The 17580-nt window shown below is 34.5% G+C and overlaps 1 protein-coding gene across 6 annotated transcripts in view; it reads right to left on the bottom strand.

Annotated features, from left to right (window-relative positions):
- Nucleotides 1-17580, bottom strand: part of Ih (hyperpolarization activated cyclic nucleotide gated potassium channel Ih) — a 158791-nt gene that overhangs the window by 119612 nt on the left and 21599 nt on the right. The gene's annotated exons all lie outside the window — the stretch shown is intronic.

Here is a 17580-nt window from a genome sequence, read left to right as displayed (position 1 = left end):
GGGTTAAAGTTGTTCGTGAAAGTAAATTGCGTTTATTTAAAAGAGCAACGAAAGCTGAATATTGCTCATGGAATTACGAAGAAGCATCGCAAAGAAACAGAAATAACATGAAGCAAGTTGTTACATAATCAAGGAAAGTTTCGAGTATCCTGATAAATGGGCATTAGTGTACGTTTTGTTTCACAATGTGGTAGTAAAATTCGAGGAAGAGGTATGATTCGGTACAGTGGAGGGCGGAAAATTTGATTTCTACGAGGAACACCGTTTCTTGAAAACACGCCAGCCTGGATCTTTCAAGTCGAGTTATTGATTCCTTTGGTGCACATGGTGCTTATTGTGACCGTTTCAAAGGCGAACCGAAAGAAACCCTAAAGCAACCTTCGCCGATGTGAAAAGCAACGCAATCGAGAGGTTTTCAAAGGCCGTTCCTTCAATTTCAAACATTTTTGCAACAAATTTGTCGCGGCACAATCAAACCGGACGAAGCACGAAAATACTGTGGGTGATCAAATTATTAGAGCCACCCGCATAAATTGATGATTTTACAGAAATATCATTAATTAAATGAAAACCGAGTTAAACGGGGTTTTTGTTATTTTTTTAATGATGTATTGATACTTGCAAAATTATGATACACAGCTGAAAAAAGTGAGTTCTTGATTGGCCTAGAAATTCTTCGGACTTCAACCCCATCAAAAATTTGTGGAAATATTTATTATTAGTAATAATTGTCAATTGATTGAACGTTTGATAGAAGTATGGGCTAGAAATGAAGCAATCAAAATGAATTGCTTAAAATGCATCGAAAGTATGCCGAAAAGAATTGAGGTAGTAATTGCAGCAAAATTATAAGTATTTTTTTGAGAATTATTGATTAAAAGTTACGCAATGTAAAACCATAAAATTGTGGCTCTATTTCTACACAAACACGAAAAACCGTGGCTCTAATAATTTGATCACCCACTGCATTTCTGTTCTCGGAAAAATCAGTCAAGTAAATTTATTCTGAATTGAAACGAACAACCAGAGGAAAATTTATCCTTATCTCTGTTTTTCAAAACCTTTTAATTTATCCTTAGAGTTTCATTTAATTTTGAAAAGAAATTTCGAATCGTTTTAACGTTAATTGAAATAATAAGAAATTTTTCTTTGAAACAGAGTTGATTCAATGATAACTTTAAGAAATGTAATCAATTGGCGGTTTGAAAAGCGTGAAAGATTAAAAGGGATTAAACAGTGTAAACCGCGATTCAAGCGTTCTCCTCGGACATATATCATCAAAAGAAGTTGGCCAACGAGGGAAGTGTAAATTTGCCGGTCTTTCGTCGTGAGACGGTGTATAGATACAGGGGCGATGCGTCGCAAGAAACGCGAGAAAGATCGCTTAAATAATTCATTAGTCGTCGGGCTGAGATTTGCATTCAGCCAAAGAAGTTGTTACGCTGCAGAACCGTTGGACGTCGAGGCGGGCAAATGAATTAACCACTCCAGAACGGTGTAAAGAAAAAGAATGTTGGACGTGAAGCATGCATGCGCGGGAATGCCAGGAGGAACCTTGGTAAATAGAATCGAAAGGTTTTATTCGAAGATAAGCGACGCGGATGGACAGATTTTTGGACCGAGTTGGTCCGACCAGGATGAATGACTGTCCTGGCAAATAAAATTGAAAATTTCAAATATGAATTTATAGGAAAAATTTTTTAAGTTATTGATTGACCCTTTTACTATAAAAAGTAAAGAATATAATGAATATTTTAAAAAGTACGAAATTATTCTTTATATTATACTTTATATATTGACTGGCTAATGACCGTATAAATAATAAATATTATAATGAATTTCTTAACCCGCAGATGGCGGACCATGGAGAAAGCCCCAAGGTGGCAAACAATTCTAATGAAATTTTCAACTTCATATTATTTTAATTTTTTAAATTTCACACTGTTTATTTAAAAATTATACATTTAACTTTAGGTTAATGTCCTTGTATATATTTGTGAAAGTGGGTTCCACTGTTCAAGGGTTAAATAATAAAATATGTATAATAATCCATGACTCGCCACAATTTGAGAGTTAAAAAACGTATTTATTATATTTTCTAATTTTTTAGAAAAAGGGTCAATCATTATAGGGGTCAATAACTGTTAGGACCATCAACTCTTTCCTTCGAATCACTGTCATTTATCAAAGAATTTTCACCTACTTGGTGGAATTGCACCTAAAGTGCATTTGAAGTGCATTCAAATTGCACTCGAATTCGAGTAGCTCAAATTTAATATTAATATATAATTTATTATAAATATTGTAAGAGTTTATTAATAATGAAATTGATGTAATGTTAAGAGTTTCTTGAAAGAAATTTGTAATTTTTAATATTTAGATATTTCACTGACATTTTCTAGCGCGACACAATCGAATTTATTTCGATGGATTTTACGAATTTTCTGCTTGACACAGATAAGACATGCCAAATTTCTTCGAAACGTGACAGGAACCAGCGAATTTTCTCATGGAATTTCTGAGACCGCACGTGCCAGTCACAATTTTTCGAAACACATTCGTTGCCAGATTAAAATAACCCACCCTGTACAAGGAATAAAGTTTATTTGGAGCACAGTTCGCCACTGTTTTAAGCTTATCAGAGAAGAGAAAATTATAACAGGATGTACGAAAACGTTTTCCCCACGGTGCAAAGCTTTTTTCGACTCGCTGAAGCCGCCTTCCCTTTTCTTTTTTAAGGAGCTTATCGTCGGAAACGGTGATTTGTGAAAATTTCTTCCGAGCAAACATCCCTCGACAAGTTTATAGCTTACTTTTCTCCTGTCCTAAATTTTTTACATGATCTTTCATTATTATCATAGCAGAAGCCATGAATTTAAATATTTCACAATTTCTCTTCATTTTCAATTTTTTCGTATTTTTTAATTTTAAAAAGCATGTCAATTTTAGTTAAAATATTTCAAAAATCATAATCCTAACAAGTATAAATACAAATACAGAAATTCTGTAATTCAGTAGTAAAGATAATTTCTAATTTAAAAAATTTTAAAAGAAGGAGAAGAAAAGAAAGTTCATCCCCTGTCCGAGCAACATTATTTCAAGCCTGAATCAACATCGAATTCTTAACAACAAAACTTTCTGATGTACGTCTCATTTCCATTTAAACTAGACATTCCATGCATTGTCCACGTGTTTCGATGAACTAACGCATACATTTCAGGGGTGTCCATCCCCCTCGGCTTCGTATCGACCGTGTCGTGCCACCATAGGCCCCAGATAGGGGTTGCATCTTGCCAACGAAATGTTTTCATCCCCGTTTCTGAACCACGATGTTGACCACCCCTTACCACCACGAAAATAGAGTTCGCTGGACCAGTGTATCCGAAACTGAGGGAAGGAGGGGTGGTTGATATGGAATTCGGGTGATTTATTTGCCGTGATGGACTTCAAGGGAGTGAATTCTGCGGCAAATATGTTACCTTCAAATAACACGACGATTCCCGAGTTCCACCGTGTATTTTGTAAAATGACTCTCTGTTGGTTTATTTATGTGCAAAAAAGATTTATAGCACGGACAGTTTCGTGTTGTTGCGCCGACACGAACAGCTGAATAAAAATGATTAAAAAGGCATTGAAAATTTAATTAGTAATAAAAATGGAAATGTTGGAAATCTAAAGATTAACTACTAGAGTGAACTATAACAATTTCATCTATAATGATTATATAATAATTTCATCTATAATGATTCTGTAATGATTTTATAATAATTTCATCTATAATAAGTTCATCTATAATGATTTTATAATAATTTCATCTATAATAATCTCATTAGCAATCTTTAAAACTGATTTAATAAAATGATGAAAATTACAAAATTTTGTGATCTATAAAAATTTCATTTATAATAGTTCATCTATAATAATTTGATTATCAACCCTTAAAGCTATTTTAATAAAATGATGAAAATTACAAAATTTTGCCATCTTTAATAATTTCATCTATAATAATTCCATTAGCAACCTTTAAAACAACTTCAATAAAATAATTAAAATTAATAAAATTTTGTCATCTATAATAATTTCACTATCAACCCTTAAAACTATTTTAATAAAAAGATGAAAATTATAAAATCTTGTCACCTCTAATAATTGTATCTATAATAATTTCATCAAACATCATTAAAACTATTAATAAAATAATAAAACGTACAAAATTTTGTGATTGCTAAAAATATTCCCTAAAAAGCCACGAACCCCCGTTAACAAAAATGAACAAAAATAAATTTCCTTCCAAAACCAAGTACCAAATTTCCCTGGCCTAAATCGCAAGATCAAAAACCGCTGTAGAAATCAATTTCCATTTTCCAAACCATACCCAACAGTCACCCGGTCCACAATCAAATTAACAAAGCAGCTAACGAAGCAAAGGGAAAAAGGCGAACTCCTTCATTTCCGCGGAATAAAAGAGAGGAACAACAGACGGTACGGTTGGCAGCCAATAAATTCCAAGAGGCCAGGCATCTCGGAGGAAATAATTCAGTGTACACACCGAAACCGGACACACGGAGTTGTACAGGTCCAGGAGGGGCTTCATTGTCTGGCTCGGAGGGCGCTTGACCTTCCGCAACGTATCGAGCATCCCGTGGTGCTTTTCTTTCAGTTGATCGTACACGAAGAACGACAGACATGTCGTGGCCATATTAAAAAAAAAAAAAAAGAAGGAAGAAAAGAAAAAAGAAAAAAATACTTCACTTATAATACAGAGGCAACCCTCGGATATTAGATATTGTCCTTTGTCATTGGGGCGGGGATATCGCGGCCTCTCGTACCGATTCATCTCGATCGGTACAGAGGCTTGTTCAGACACGAACATATATTCAGATACAGAGAGATAGGCAAAAGGAGGCGGTGGAGAGGTGAACCACCACCACCCCCTCCGGTTAGAAGCGAAGCAACCCCTCTCAACCGTTACTAGCAGCCCCGGTTGCCACCTCGTACGAGGTCGAGCGCCCTTTCGAAATTTGCCGATGGCCAAAGGAGGCCTCGAGGACTGCTTGGCTGACCTCGAATCCGAGATTCTTATCTTTGAACCGAAAGCGCCGGGAAAGACGCCGTTTATCGAACGACAGTACTACTCACGGCCGTCCACGGCCGGTTTTCAATAGAACCGACTGAACATGCCGTTCCCTCCCCGACACGTTTCGTATCTCGTGGCCCAGAAACCGATTCACAATGAAAATTCTGAAATATAAATATGCCGACCGCCTTCGGCTTCGAGTACAATCGAGAACCAACCGCCCCCTTTTCGCTCTTTCTCTCGATATGCTACCCAGTTAAGTTGTAGGTGGATGGCGTGGCATGATTGCTAGAGATGCAGATCCAGAGAAACGTTTCGGGACTGGGTTGATAGTTGAGAGATCAATGGGGATTATGTACGGGGTGTCTGAGGTTGGGTGGTGAAAGTGAACAAGGGGTTATTTTATAAGCAAAAATTAACCAAAGAAAAAGAATTGATGAAAATATAAGGCCTGTGGTGAGTTAATTAATAATATTGTGAAGCACTGAGATTGGTTTTGTGTCTTATATTTTTTGTTCTAAGACTAACAAAATATGTAATTATTAAGAACATATGGTTGTGAATCTTATTAATATTCGATGAGAATAAATATCTTTTCGTTTGAGCTTTCGTTTTCGAGGAAATTGAGTTCGATAATTCGTTCAGTACATGTGCACTCAGGAGGAAACTACCCGAGATGCACCTCAGCAATTTTCTCCATTCTGTGATAAGAATTGGGCATTATTTGAAATAATATTTTGATACATATTTTCAAATCAGAGACAATTGTTTCTTTGAATGAAAATTTATTTATAGATCTTTCAATAAAAATCTCGACTAAATCCGAATAGCGAGTAATTTTCAATTTAAAAAAATTTTTATTTCAAATTGAATTTGATTCTTCCTGTTATTTTCAAATGATTAATAGAATTTTTAGTTAATCGAGATGAAAATTTATTCGAGTAAATAATTTATTGTTTATTCTTCAATATTTTCGGTTTTCTTCGACTCTGTGTAATATGTATTTTTTTATACATGCTAATTCATTCATTCGAAAACGAATTGAAATTTTTTAATAAAGTCAACAGTAAATTATTTGTCGTAAAAGGATGATATTATAGGCATTATTCTTATCCTGAAGGATTGCATCCCCTAATTTTTATTTTTTTTAAATAATACCTTTTTTCGAAAATAAAAGCTCAAAGTAAAAAAATGTATTCTTATTCTTGCTCTCACCCCTTACCCGATTATACTACCCCTCCTGAGACACCCTATATTCGATAGTTAAATAAATGTACCATAAGATAATAAAAATTCATAAGGAAGTGAAAGTCGAAAGATGTCTACCCTGAAATAGAGAAATTGAGAAGTTGACGGGTTCAGAAATATATTGGAACCGAACGATGAGATAGAAGATCAGAAAATCCGTGAGTAATGTATCCCGTATCGTTCATTGAAGCTAATTTTTCAGAGTCTCGGATACTCGATGAACAAGAAGATTGGAAATATTTATCAGAAAACGAATATCGTGGCTCGTTCCTCGTTCGTACCAGCTTCTCACTGATTGCCACGATATCTGAACGATTGAGTTAGCAGAATAGTTTCGAGAAATTCGGTGAAATAACTTTGCCGATTAAATACACACCAGTGGCGTCAAAATATCGTACACAGTCTGTTGAATATTATCGTAACACGACACGAAACATATGCTTTTATATATTGATACACGATTAACAGTACTAATTGGTTACATTAATTTTTTAATTAATATTTACTCAAATGATTAATTAATAATTAATAAATAATTAATTAGTAACATCGATTTTCAGTGACACATATGCTTCTGTATATTCTCTTTAATAAATCAAATTAATGTTCAAATTATAATACAATAGACTCTCGTTATATTGCCGTCGATGGGGCTGTAGAGTGGAAAATTTGTCGTTTCATGCACTATTTCAATAGAAATAGATAGAATTTTTGGATTAATGGTATTTAACCTTTTAATTATAGGTGACGAGTTAACTTGTAATACAGGAGACTCTCGTTATATTGCCGCTGACGGGGCGGTAAAGTGGAAAATTTGTCGTTTCATGCACTATTTCAATAGAAATAGATAGAATTTTTGGATTAATGGTATTTAACCTTTTAATTATAGGTGACGAGTTAACTTGTAATACAGGAGACTCTCGTTATATTGCCGCTGACGGGGCGGTAAAGTGGAAAATATGTCAAGCTTCATTTCAAATTTGATGCACCATTTCAATAGAAATAGATAGAATTTTTCCATTAAAAGTATTTAACCATTTAACTGTAGATGATGAGTTAATTTGTAATACAAGAAACTCTCGTTATATTGCCGCTGACGGGACGGTAGAGTGGAAAATTTGTCAAATTTCCCAGTTCTCATTTAAAGGAGGGGGGAGAAATAGAAACGTGTTATTTTCATTTACTATAATAATGAAAGGGTGGTATGCTTGAAAATGGCAATATAACGAGAGCCTACTGTAAATAGGTATTTACTTGTCTGTATAATTTTCCCATAAATTGTGAGTAAATATTCTCTATTATAGTACCATGTACAAATAATTCCTTGATAGAAACTATATGCTCGAAAATCGTCCCCTGAATAAACCGTCCCCTGAAAACAAGAAGCTTCAACAAAACCCCGTATATTATACCGTGTACTGTTCTCTGTTTGTGCAATGGAGCTTCACCTGTTACAGGTTACACACAGAGCATGGTGGTTCAGAGTATGGTTCAATGGGCAATAAGTTCACTCGATGCTTCCATCATGCTTCTGTACGTATGTGTATACCTCGTACACGTGTATGGATAATGATGATCTGATTAACGTTCACGCTCCTTTTATTTCAAATAAACCAATGGAAAACAAAACGAACAATCGAGGCGACGGATTCGAGTGGCTAATCATCGAGAGACCGTTCAGACACGACAGCTGAAAGAATGGACAGCTACAATAGGGATTGACGATGCGCGGACTGATTTTTATTTTAATACTATCTCGATAACAACATTTTTCACTGTTATCCTTTTAGTTTCCTGGATTTTTAAAAAATTTCAAGTTTCTTTTTCTAATTAAGAAATAATTACTAATTGAATTGTGAATAAAATAAAAAATTCAGTAGCAGAAAACGAAGACAGTCGAGTAGGGTGATGTATTATTAACCCTTTACCTAAAAAATTATGAAATATAATATAATGCGTTTCTTAGCCCTCGGACGGACCATGGAGAAAGGCCTTATTTTATTTTCTAAATTTTACGCTGTGTCTTTAAAAATTAATATTCTAATACAACAAAAGAAAATAATGAAATAGAAAACAAAATTAAAATGTTGCTTTGGTGGCGCTTCTCCATGGTCCGCTGTCCGAGGGTTAAAAAACTCATTATATTATATTTCTTACCTTTTTAGGAATATACTTTTCATACAAAAATAAAATAGCATTTTGCTATAATAATCTTACATGTTGAAGTAAGAAAAAGTACAGAATTATGTAAATTGGAATTGTGCCTCTCTCCATGGTCCGTCATCCGAAGGTTAAAAAACTTATTACATTATATTTCTTACTTTTTTAGCAAAAGGGTCGATCATTACCTAAGAAACGCTAACTGCATTCATTACCCTATTTATTGTCAACTTATTATAACTTGAAATCATTTGAAAATTCCTCGAAGTTGAATTTCATATCGAACGATTGCGAACCAGAGTCTGAAGCGAACGGTCCGGAAATGTGTTCTTTATTTGAACTTCTGACGAATTGAAGTGGAATAGTTTAAAGCGTTCTCGTTACTTAAAACGCTGGTGGACTACAGAATGGCCGAACTTTCTTCGTTACTTAAAACAGAAGGAAGCTGAAAATCTCCGGACCTTTTGTTCGTCCACTTGAACACACGTGTGAGGTGTCCTGGATTTTCTTTACACCACGAAAAATATAAATTTCACCGAGGTATAATTAAATTTTCTTAACAAGTTTTCATTCGAAACGCTATCAGAATCGTTCTTTACCATTCTCCTTCGTGAAAATATCTGAAATATTTTTAACGACTTTCCCGCAAGTTAAAAAGTTCCTTCGAACGTCTAAGAGTTTCCTCGGGAAAGGTTCGAAAAAAAATCCTGCTCCTCGGTCATCCAGAAGGAAAAACCAAGAGCATCGAGGCGTGTTGGAGCGTCGGACGATTAACGTGGAAAGAATCGCGGGTAAATTGTTGCTCGAGAACAAGATCAGGGTGAATAGAAGCGAAACGAGACGGCACGTCGTTTTTTCTCAATGTTTTAACCGGCATTCTTTTTTTCGTCGCGGCTCTCGTTAGCGACGCAAGATGCATTTTTATTCACCCTTCAGACGCTGCGAGCCACCCCTTTGTCGAGCCTTCCAAGTGGTATCCTACGTAAATTAATGAAATTCCTCGACAGTTACGTGATTGAAAAAGAAAATCAGCTGATCGCCTCTGATGGAAAATGTACTCCTGGATTTTCACAAAATATTATTTGCAATAAAAAAGAAAAAGACTTTATAGCGAGGCTGCTTTTGTCGAACGAAATTAATACATCTTTTGTTCCTCGAGATTGCTCAAAGCTCTCTGAAACGTTTAACTGCAAGTACGATTCGAAACGATTCGCGTCGCTTTCCTGAGTAATTTTTTCTATATTTCATGGAAAACATTTCTTTTCTTCAGTTTGCATTATTCGAACCGGTACAGAGTGGAAAAAGCTCGTTACGTCGAGTACTAAATTGTCCGAAATTACGATCCTTTATCAGAGGAAGTTATCTTCCTCTTTCGCGAACGGAAAAAGGGATGATAAGAAGAAAGATAACTGTTTGACAGAAAATAAATTATACTACAATAAAAATCATATGTATGTTAAAAAGTACGAAAACTTTTACCTGTCATTAATGAAATTTAATCAAATGATTCAATTTTATTCAAGTATCAATTCTCAGTCTCTTACAACATTCATTATAATTTCTTTCATCGTTTCTAATTAATTTAATAACGGCACTTATCTTGTTTTAATATCGTCTTTGCCTCGTTAACAGTTTGATGGTTTCAAATTTAAAAAGAACTAAATTTCACTTTGAAGCACATTGCAAAATTATAATTAATTAATTAATAAAGATTGAAAAATATAATTAAAACCGTGGCTGTTTAATTTTATAATTTGACACTTCAAATTGTTGACAGAATATTAACTCTTCTGTTCGTTCGTTCAATTTTTCAGAATGATACGAGTAGATTAAATTTGTAATGCCGGTCACAAGTGACCCCTACGGCAGACGACGTCTGGAGCATACTTTTCGAGTCATCGCATAATGTCCCTATTCTACTTGTCCGACTACAAAGTACCCTTATACCACTTGTCTGACTACACTGCGCCCTTATACTACTTGTCCGGTTACACAGAGTCACTATCGTACTTATATGCACATCCTGTATTAAAAGATTCTCTGATATTCCTTCGAATAAAAAGCATGTACGATGTGTGCTCTAGGGTAACGCGTGCAGTTTATCACCCCTGTACAATGATCAACCCTTTTTCTAAAACAGTAAGGAATATAATATAATGGGTTTCTCAACCCTCGGACGGCGGACCATAAAGAGAGCCCCAAGACGGCGGACCATGAAGAAAGCCACAATTTTAATTTAATTTTGTATCCAATATTAGATTCTTTTATTTAAAGGTTAAAAGTAAATGTGGGTCATGGTTGACGCAGGTTTCATTATTCAAGAATTAAATAATAAAAAATTATTATCTTTCGTAGGTTGAATACTTTTTGTTCCGAATATAATTATAGTTTATTACGTAAAAAACGTATTATTTAATGATTTTCCCAAACCACAGACGACGGACCATGGAGAAAGCCACATTTTTAATTAATTTTGTGTTTCATATTACTTTCATTTTCTAAATCCTTCACTATTCCTTTAAATATTGTTTTTATCACCCCCATATATTTAAATTTCAATCTGTTTTGTTTTTATTCTACAAAACTTCTTAAAACTTGAAATTACGAATGTTTTATGGAAAATACAATTTGTTTTCAGTGTATATAATTCAAAGGGAAAAGAAGATATAAGACTTCGTTCAGATATGCTATAGGAATATAAATTTCTTTCTTTCAGCGACGACTGATCCAAAATATAACACCCTGTTACTCACAAATGAACCTTCATTTTTATCAAACAACCCTCTGAAACTTTTTCCTCTCTCTTATTCTAAATGAAATCACCCATTCTTTCCGAAGCGAGGAGACTCGAAACTCGAGCGAAGATTGAACCTTATCAAACGAGACCGCGGCTGTCTCGAGCGTGTACTCGCGCGATTATTGTTCACGTGGTTGAAGAGAGGAAGAAACGAAGACAAGAAGCGTGTAAGGTAGACTCGAGAGTCGAGGGCTTTTATACCAGACTGAAAAAGAACGTCCTGCCTATCCATGCACGGCTGGTCGAGCACACCGCGAGCAATTTAAAGGGCGAAAGACGCGAAAGACACTCGGTTCTGTGCTCGTAATTTCCATCGTCGCCACGACCACTGTCAACAGACGTCCTCAGACTTCGGGCATCCGAAGTTCAGGAAGGTTACAAAGCTATAGCTCGTAACGTAAAAAAGAAACTGATGGTTATAACTTGGATTTTTTATATTTAAAAAATAAAAGCGATGAGTGTTCTTTTAAGGCCACCCCTCGCAATACCTTGGAAATTTATTTTAGTAGAAATTAAAAATGGGAATAAATGTTTATTTAATATTGTGGCTCTGTTTCCGAATGTCCCCACCAAAATTGAGAACTCAGGTTTGGTATATAACCTAAATTGACTACAAGAAACCAATTAAAGTTGGTTTCAGAGCTGGATGTCTTACCGTTTTCGAGATATCGTGATGAGATTAGGTTAGATTAGATTAGGTTAGGCTCTGTGTATGCACAGTATCGAATAGCGCATGCGCAGTATCGAATAGCGCATGCGCAGCATTGAATAGCGCATGCTCAGTATCGAATAGCGCATACGTAGTCCCAAAATTGTACAAAAATTTCTTACCTCGATATCTCAAAAACGGTAAGAAATTCAGCCCTGAAACCAATTTTAATCGGTATCTGGTAGTCAATTTAGGTTATATACCGAACCTGAGTTCTCAATTTTGATGGGGCCATTCGGACACTTATCCAATATTATTTCTAATATTATATTATATAATATTATTTTAATATTATTTCTTAGGGGGACCTTAGGGAATGTATTATTCTAAAGTAACTAGATACGACACAGTATAAAATATCAATTATAAAATTATTAAATAGTTACTTGTTGATTTACCAAAAATTTAACCAAAGTAAAAGAAAATCCAATGGCTATTCCTTCAGCTAAAACATAAATACTAACTTCGAACTCTTTCGAAGCAACGTGGAAACTAGGTTGTAACTTCTGCAAAGGTACGGCTGGATTTCGAGACTTCATCGCAGCACATTTTCTTGACCTGTTCCATTTAAATATATTCAAACGCCGGTACTTTCTATGCAGACATTTCTGTCACACCTAAACCAGGATAGAAAAGTAACAGAAAGCTTATCAAGCGTTTCTGCTGATCTGTTTAAATCCTTATCCTTTCGATTCCCGGTAAATGATAAACAAATAAAACGGCAATCGATATGAAAGTTTTCAATTTCACGAATAAAAATAACATCCTATTTTCTCGGATGTTTTATTCAAGGTACGGTTTAAAATACGTTACGTTGGGAATAATCTGCATCGAAAGCAGATAGGAAGTTAGCGCGGTGGAATTCAAAGGGGTTGTAGGCGGATTCGCGAGTCGACGAACGAAGCTCGAAGCTCCCGCGATAACGGGTCGGAATAAAGCGGAGGAGGGTGTTTTTCTTTTTCTGTTCGCGAGGGTGCTCCGACACTCGCATTACGAGCCACTTAAACGACGCTTAACGAGAGGCCTCCATTGTCGCTAGGCCTTTGTCGCACGCTGCTTTTAGCTGCTTCGAATTGACGCGAACGTACGAGTGTTTTCAAAGATAATTCGGCAAACTTTTTCCCCCCTCCTTTCCATCTCTATTCTCTTTCTCTCTTATCGCTATGAAAAGAGACTCTATGTTCGATATACTTGCACTATATATCTTTTTTCTTTAAAATTGTATTTGTTCTCAAAATTAAAAAAAATAATAATTAAGATCATGTAACGAAGAGTTAATGATCTTGCTATTTTGAAATTTTCTATAAGGGAGAATAAGGTCATCATGATCAACAGGGTAGGATGATCATGATAATTATAAAATTCCAAGAGAGAATATATTTTCATTTTTGTAATAAATTTTTTAAATGTATTTAAATATTCGCAGAACCAATTACGAAGAAGATATATTGAAATCTAATTTTTATAGATATTTCATGTAATAATAAGGTTTCTAGTTCATTTAGGTACATTTATAATTACATTATTCATGTTAATAATGTAACTTGATACTTTTCAGTTTTCATTAAAGTAAAATTCAGATGCAATTATCCATTTATTTTTATTTTGTACAGCTTTTTAAATTATCTGAGCAATTAGGGGCATGAGAATCAATTATTGTTTTTATTATATAAATGCCTAATATTTTATAATTTGATTTATAATAGAAATTTGAACAAAAACACTTTTTTAATTTTTAAGTTCATAAGACGAAAGTGATGGTCATGACCCAGACCCTGATTCCATGGAATTTAATTATAATAATAATCATGACACCACCTTAATTATCGCGACCTCCAATCTGATCATCCTAACCCTACACAAATTAAATGACATCTTTTTCTTTCATTTAGCAAATAATTAAATATATAATGAAGAGATCCTTAAGACGGCGGACCATGGAGAGAGCCCCAACAAAATTTTAATTTAATTTTGTATTTCATACTATTTTCATTATCTAAATCCTACACTGTCCCTCATGCAACTTTTTGCAATATTTCCAATGATTTCACTTAAAATTAAAACCTTATACTTGTAATTAAAAAGTTTGAAAAAAATCAATTTAAAATAAAGATATTAATAATGTGCCATAAATGGCATTATAACCCCATTCTCCCCTACATATTTAAAAGTAAAATATATTTTTATTCATAAGAAGGTGAAAAAAGGATACATGACTTTGTTTCTTGTCAAAGTACCCTGTCATTATCGCGCTACGACAAGAGCGCCACTTTGACTCGGCTCAATCTGTCAATGTGAAGGAAAGATCAGAAGTAAACTAAAGACTTCGATAAATTATTGAGGAGTGGCAAAGGTTAATGGATGATCAATCGATACACGTCACTTTTGTTATACGGTTCTCCATAAAGCTGGTTACACACGATCAGGAAACATTTGCCATATTGTCGAGAAGTTTGCTCGCGTCTCTGAAAAGAACGACCGTTTATTGTTAAACGTGCGAGCTCTCTATAAAAGGAATTCTAAATCTCTGTACCTGTAAAAATTCATCCAACGAGAAATAAATATTCATCGTGTCTAAAATTTCGTACAAAATCTTCGTGAAATTACGAAGCCTCGGGGAAGGAAATTCCATTTTGATTCTCTCTATTCATTAAACGTCCACTCAAAGACTAACATTCTACAGTGGAGAATTTGAAGCCGTCTATTTGGAAAATCAATGGGGTCAAGGTAATAGTAAACAATTTATTCGGAGAAAGCTATTATTTCTTAAATTCCACGAATTTCAGGGTAGTCCTTGATCTTACAGAAACCTTTACTCGAAACCTTCAACTTTCCTTCCTTCTATTTTTAATTGAATTTTTATTAATATTACTATTCAAAATAAAGAATTTCAAATTTAAAAACCATTTCAAATCTAAATTATTAAAATATTTCAAAGTCATTCGAAGAATTCTGAAAATCAAAAGTGATCCAGAACGAAGATCGTTCGTTTCGAGGAAGATTTTCAATTCATTTTGTCCTCGGTGGAAAAAAATGAAGAAAACGGCCGACAATTTTGTTTAAGCGTAATTACAGCAACGCCGAGGGAACGTACACGGCTCGTTCCAACCAAGGATATCGTTTCCATCGGGAACTTTCGGTTCAGGAAGTTCAGGAGTAAGCAAGCGGAATCGGTGCCGCGTTTAATCACCGGGATTTCATTAGTTGCGCGAAGGAGCCTCGTGATTCGATTCGATTCGATTCGATTCGAGACGAGACGAACAGGCGCCGTGGCCGTGTGGAATCGATACGAAACGCGATTCTTGCGAGATCGACCAGCCGACACGTGTATCGATTACGTTAACCCATTTTTTTTTTCTTCTATCATAAGGTAAGAATTAGAAAAATAGATGTCGACCGCAATGTTACAGGCTTTTTAACTTAAAAACGTTAGAACTACCGGTGTTCGATGGGCAGTTACTCACAGATTGAAAGTAAAATAAAAAAATAAATAAATAAAATTATTCTTTATCATCACAAAAATCAACGTACATTTCTAAAAAATAATTTCTGTAATTTAAAATAAAAAATCATGGATCTGTCATTTTACGGGTTTGGTAGTTCTAGTGTTAATTTATAAATTCTAATTATTGGTAGTATAAATTAACAAATTAATTGTTTGTAATAAAAGTAATTCAATGTTATTTCAAAGGAGGGTGACATTCATATTTAAAAAAATTTAAGTGATTTCTAGAATTCTTCAAATGATTTTGATGGATTAATGATAAAATTAATGAAAATCACCTATCTTTATTAAAATCTATGCTGATATCATTTATTGTTATTAATATCTATCCTAACAATATTATAATTTAGTTTTCAGATTGTTTTGAAATTTGAAATTGTTAATTTTGAATTATAATGTTAGTAAAGAAACTTCTTTCCAATAAACGATTGAATCTTCTTTTTTTTTAATGAAAACCAAATACCTTAAAATCATTAGGATCACCGATGATCGTCACCGCAAATTACAAATGGCTGAATAATTAAAAAGAACAATAGAAAAACATTATTTTAAATAATATTGCTATCGTACAAATAATGTAAAATAACAAATAGAAAACATGCAATTTGAAATTTTCAAATTAACTATCCCTATGCTTAATTATAATTAGAGCCTCGATAGGTCCCATAATAAATGCTCATTTTCACTGTAAGTAGCATTCAACGCATTAAAGAAAAAAAAGAAGGAAAGTTGGAGATCAAGAACTACCCTAAAATAGCATAAAATTTATAACCCAAAGATAAAAAATAAACCAGCTAAATATAAAAACCTAGAAAACCTTAATTACCCTAATTTCCAATTACCCAAAAAATTGAAATAAAAATCATCTTTCGATCAACGGAACGATTGATCTATCCGCAAGTTCCTGTCCAATTTCCACTGTTACAACAGATATCCTCTGTTAAAACCAGCCTACATTTCTGGCCGTCAATCCGTCCGTCAGAACGGACGCATCCAAAAATACTCCACAGCCCCGAGGGGGTTCTTCGGTTCAACTGCAATCCCGAGGCAGGAAAATGGTGGGAATTTCGCTCGCGAAACAGTTCCCATTGGTCGGGGACACTTTGTCCTCGGTGTTTTGTGTATCGTCACAAAGGGGTTAATCATCATCAGACCGCGATAGAAGGGAGCGCCGGTATCTTGGTGTTCATCGTCGAGAAGAAATACAGAAGGTAGCACGTGTTGCCTGAGACTGTCGTCAGTCTCCTTCTCTTTCACTTCGGGCCGAATGAAAAAGGAACGTTTCCGCATAAACGAAGGCTCAACGGGCGCTTTAGAGTGCACGAAACTGCAAAACGAACGAGCCTATTGTTTCGCTCTGTACTCGACTGTTTGACGCCTCTTTTCCTCCAACCCCTTTTTCTCCTCTCCTTTTTTTTTCTGTTGTTGCAGATAGCATCGATGCTCGACGCTTTGTGAACGATTTCGCCGAATCGCGTCCGTGTGACGGAACAAATCGCGAGAACAATGGACCTTTGGGCTTATTTCAGAAGTTATTAGCTGATTTTTTTTTTTCTTTCTTTTTTTTGCGCCGAGGGGCGAGGGCGCGAAAAGTAGGCAATTGAGAATATGAAAACGAACGTCACCTTTGGGAATCTTTTGTTTTCAAATGAAAATTGTAATTCTTTTGTGGGGGATGAAATAATTTTCTTAGAAGTGGATATAAAAATTGTAATTTAGACTCACTGAAATTTTTCAATTATTGCCAATTATTTCTTTGTTTTAAATTACAGAATTTTTGGCAGAGAAAATTACTATTACTGATAATGCTTCTTGGTATAATTTCAATGTGCAATGTTTCTTAATCATGTGATTATTAATCAAAATACTGTACGTATAATTATCTATAAGACTGTCGCATATTGCTACAAATCAAATATCTCATATTATTACCAATTTGTGACTTCACTAATTATTGTGATTATTAATATGATTACTAATACAATGATTATTATAGTATATTTTGTGGGGGTGAAATAATTTTCTTGGGAATGGATATAAAAATTACAATTTAGATTCATTAAAATTTTTAAATCATTGCCAAT

Source organism: Osmia lignaria, chromosome 5 (genome assembly GCF_051020975.1).
Source record: "Osmia lignaria lignaria isolate PbOS001 chromosome 5, iyOsmLign1, whole genome shotgun sequence".
Lineage (NCBI taxonomy): Eukaryota > Metazoa > Arthropoda > Insecta > Hymenoptera > Megachilidae > Osmia > Osmia lignaria.
The sequence above is the reverse complement of the archived record's forward strand: the minus strand, read 5'-3'. Positions and strand labels throughout refer to the sequence as shown.